This window comes from Octodon degus, unplaced genomic scaffold (genome assembly GCF_000260255.1).
Source record: "Octodon degus isolate 3935 unplaced genomic scaffold, OctDeg1.0 scaffold00005, whole genome shotgun sequence".
NCBI classification, from domain to species: Eukaryota; Metazoa; Chordata; class Mammalia; order Rodentia; family Octodontidae; genus Octodon; species Octodon degus.
In genome coordinates this window covers 33,329,522-33,333,994 of record NW_004524581.1, presented here as the reverse complement: position 1 = coordinate 33,333,994, position 4,473 = coordinate 33,329,522, and the positions used below count along the sequence as shown (strand labels likewise).

At 61.7% G+C, this 4,473-nt stretch overlaps 1 protein-coding gene and 1 pseudogene across 1 annotated transcript in view; both read right to left on the bottom strand.

Moving 5' to 3' along the window:
* Positions 1-838: 838 nt before the first annotated feature.
* LOC101583301 lies at positions 839-3,702 on the bottom strand (annotated as a pseudogene).
* The window catches only part of LOC101582899 (HLA class I histocompatibility antigen, B-38 alpha chain-like), a 245,968-nt gene continuing 242,356 nt past the window's right edge, over positions 862-4,473 (bottom strand). Inside the window, exon 8 of the mRNA XM_023721806.1 lies at positions 862-931. The gene's annotated coding sequence lies outside the window, so the exon portion shown is untranslated. The remainder of the gene's footprint in view (positions 932-4,473) is intronic.

Sequence of the window (4,473 nt, the reverse complement as noted above, 5' to 3'; positions counted from 1 at the left end):
AGGTCTACTGGAGGGACGAGGACACAGGAGACGACCCTGCGGGCAGTGACCACGTCAAAGCCCGGCAAGCCCTGCACACTGAGGGAAGGCCTGGGAGCTGCCTTGAGCCTCTGCGCGCACACTGCAGGGATCCTCTAGCCAGCCAGCGCCTGCGGTCAGGAGTGGGAAGAAGCGTCCCTCATTCTGACTCTCAGGGGTGCGAATTTCCAGGGTCCTCACAGGAGGAACACGGGACATGACGGAAGAGAGTGTCTAGGACGCAACAGTGACTCAGACACGTCCAGCAGGGCCAGGCAACGCGTTTATTAGGGGTCCTTACAGAGCAGGGGACGTGGGGACCCGGAGCACACTGACATCTCTGACCCCCGTCCCCGACAGCTGAGCAAGTGCTTTCAGGGACTTAATCAAAACTGCAGTGTCCAAATCAAAGCCAGGAGAGATACCTGGGAGAGCTGCGTGTTCTCCACCCCACCTGCCTCCCCACCAGGACACTGCTGGTGTCCAGGAAGCCCTGGGGGCAGGGAGCTTGGGCTGTGGGCTGGTGGTGCACCCCAGTATTGCAGCACTTGGGAGACTGAGACAGGAGGACCACTGAGTTCAAAGCCAGTCTTGCTATAGAGTGAGTTCAAAGAAAAGAATGAACAAACAAAAAGATGGACTGACTGTGGCCGAGGAGAGGTGGACGGGGCCCTGCAGAGCAGGGAAGGAGCAGGAGCAGCTCAGGGCTCCATGATGCTGGCTCAGCGGTGCACAAGCACAGCTGGGTAGGAGGGGACACAGGTCACTGTGGGGACAGGGGTGAGCCGATCGTGCCAGGTCCCCATTGGGGCCACAGCGGAACAGAGCCCCAGTCAGAAGCCATCTGCAGACAGACCATCGGGGTTCTCCAGGTCAACAATCTTGTCACTCGTCCCACACGGCCAGCTCCCTCCTGCGACAGCACCTGGAGCCCTAAGCACATCCAGGGCAGGCGGCATCCATGGCCACAGCCCGCACAGCCTGCTCCCGGAAGGATCAACCCCAGAGAGTGTGTCACCCAGGCCTGTGCCCTCCGCACGCCCCTCTCCCTCTGCAGGCTGCAGGTCTCACCTTTTCAGGTCATGAGCGATGAGTCAGAGCGCTGGGCATGGTCACTGCCTGGGGTGAACACATAACAGGGTACAGTCAGAGGTCACAGGACAAGAGGCCACAGGAGGAACTGTGGGGTGGGGATCCCGTGGATTCTGATACAGGACCCCAAGTCTCTCAGGAATCAGCCCCCTACACTTACTCGCAGCCTGAGCGTAGCTCCCTCCTTTCACACCTGTGAGGAGCAAATGCCTTGTGAGAAGCCAGGCAGGCGGTGAGGTCATGACAGCCTAGAACTTCACAGGACGAGCCAGGGAAGTTTCCAGAACTGGCCTGAGACCCAGGGAAGGATCAGGAGGCAGGAGAAAAGGACACCTGCGGGACCTGTGCCCACGGCCCTGCTGGAGCTCCGTCCTCAGCAGGGACCTTGCGCTCTGCCCCTGACTGCTGGCCTGGGTCGGCCCCTGACTGCTGGGAATCAGGTCCACATCACCACACACAACTGGGCTACAAATCTGTCCTTCCTGTTCCTTGTGCTTTACAGCAGAGTCTGGGACACAGCCGGGTACGCACCCATTAGTGTGCCTTGTGTTCATAATAGAGGTGAGCACACTTCTCCCTGGGCCCAACCCCTGAACACTCAGGCCCTGACCCCTTCTTACCTGCCCTCTGTCTCCTCCACATCAGAAGAGACACCACAGCGGTGACCACAAGGAGAACGATGACGGCAGCAAAGCCTACTGCGGCAGCAGAGACTCCTCCAGTGGGGAAGGTGGACTGAGGAGAGGGCTCTGGGAAGGGAAGAGACGGTGACTGGTCCTGTGCCAGGTGCCAGGTCTGAGCTCTCAGGGCGGACAGGACGTCTCCTCCTTCCCCTGAAAGAAGGCCCTGTGGCCCCCTTACCCCATGTCAGGGTGCGGGGCTCAGGCAGCCCCTCATGCTGCACACGGCATGTGTACTTCTGCTCCTCTCCAGGAGGCACCACCACAGCCACCCACTTCTGGAAGGTTCCACTCCCATCGGGCCTGGTCTCCACCAGCTCCATGTCCTGGGTCAGGTCCTGCCCATCCCTCTGCCAGGTCATGGTGATGTCCTCAGGGTAGAAGCCCAGGGCCCAGCACCTCAGGGTGACTTCTTCCTTGGAGATGGGGTGGTGGGTCACGTGTGTCTCTGGGGGATCTGGGGGGAAGAGGGGAACACTGAGGCCTTTTGCATCCTTCCTGGGCCGCTGCAGCACCTCATGTGACCGTCCTGAGAATGGACAGGACAAGGAGGGTGGGGGACTGCAAACCCCAGAGCCAGGCTGGACACAGGCAAGTGGGATAATCTGTCCTCAGATAGTTCTAGACTTGGGGTGAGGCGGCCCGAGGAAGGAGGCTCCAGGTGTCTGGGGAGGGAAAGGGACCTCTGTCCTGAGAGGGTGGAGACTGAGAGACCAGAATAGTGGAGTGAGACCTCCAAAGACTCCGGGTGTGGGCAGGGACAGGCCGAGAGAGGGCAGGGGCACAGCCACCTGAAGGGCAGGGTGAGGGGCACCTCTGGGTCCTCCCTCCATGCTGGGACAGACTCTCCTCTCCTGAGAGAAGGGGCTCAGGACAGCGCCCTGCTCTCAGCTGTGAAGTCCCAGGAGCGCTCTTCCCGTGCAGGGAGAGGCCCGCGGTGCTGCGGGAAGGGTCCCGCTTTCCTCCCTGGAGGAGCTGCCCGGCCAGAGCGCGGATGGGAGGTCTCCAGGGCCGGTACCTGCGCGCTGCAGGCTCTCCTTCCCGTTCTCCAGGTGTCTGCGGAGCCACTCCACGCACTTCCCCTCCAGGTAGGCCCTGTAGCGCTCTGCCGCGCCGGCCTCCACCCACTTGCGCTGCGTGATCTGCGCCGCAGTGTCCGCCGCCACCCAGGAGCTCAGGTCCTCGGCGAGGGCGATGTAGTCCTTGCCGTCGTAGGCCTACTGCATGTACCCGCCGAGGAAGCGCCCGTCGGGCCCGACTTCGCAGCCGTACATCCTCTGGATGGTGTGAGAGCCTGCCCCGCCCCAACCCGGGAATTTTCTCTCAGACCGAAAATGAAAATGAAACCGAAACCGCGCCTTCCCCGCGCACACCGAGCCTGGTCTCCGCCGGCCCCGCGGCCTCCGCGCGCACCTCGGGCCGGGCACCGGGACCTCCGGGCGGCCGCGGGCGGGCAGGGTCGTGGCTCCGACCCCCGCGCTCACTCACCGGCCGCGCTCTGGTTGTAGTAGCGGCGCAGGGTCTGCAGGCTCACTCGGTAAACCTGCGCGTTGCTCCTGGCTCTCCGCGTATTCCGGTCCCAGTACGCCTGACCCTCCCGCTCCATCCACGGCGCCCGCGGCTCCATCCTCGGATCCCTGACGCTGCTGTCGAAGCGCACGATCTCCGCGCCGTCCACGTAGCCGATCTCCACGTACCAGGGCTCCGCGCGGCCGGGCCGGGACACCGCGATCTCGAAGTAGCGCAGGGAGTGCGAGCCTGCGGGCGGGGCCGTGAGACCGCGACCTCCTCCGGCTGCCGCCGCCCCCCGCCACTCACCGGCGCGGGTCTGGGTGAGGACCAGGGCCCGGGTGAGCAGCAGGAGGAGGGTGCGGGGCGCCATCGCCGCCACCAGGGGAAGTGAGAACTCCGAGCCCAGGCGCCTTTAGCACCAGAACCCGGCGACGCTGATTGGCTGCTCTAGGAGCCTGCAGCCAATGGGCCTGAGAAGAGGGAGTGCGTCACCAGTGTCCAGGCGGAGGAGTCCGACGCGGGTTGGCAGGAGACGTGAAACCGCAGGAGTCTGAGCTGGGCCAGGCAGCTTCCCGGGACGAGAGCTGTGCCCGCGGGCTGTGCGCGGGTGGCAGGTGACCTAGGTGTAGAAGATTTATGAAGTAGATTTATTTGTAAATAGTGACATGTAGGCTGGCGGACACCGCGGAGGAAGCATCATCAGGCTCTCTTCCTACTGCCGTCATGTCTAAGTCAGAGTCTCCCAAGGAGCCAGAACAGCTGGGGAAGCTCTTCATCGGAGGGCTGAGCTGTGGAACAACTCAGGAGAGTCTGAGGAGCCATGGTGAGCAGTGGGGAACACTCAGCCTGCGTGGTAATGAGAGACCTGAACACCAAGCGTTCCAGGGGTTTTGGGTTTGTTACTTATGCCACTGCGGAGGAGGTGGATGCAGCCATGAATGCAAGGCCACACGAAGTGGACGGGAGAATTGTGGAACCAAGGAGAGCTGTCTCAAGAGAAGATGCTCAAAGACCAGGTGCCCACTTAACGGTGAAGAAGATCTTTGTTGGTGGCATTAAAGAAGATATTGAAGAACATCACCTATGAGATTATTTTGAACAATATGGAAAAATCGAAGTGATTGAAATTATGACTGACCGAGGCAGTGGAAAAAAGAAAGGCTTTGCTTTT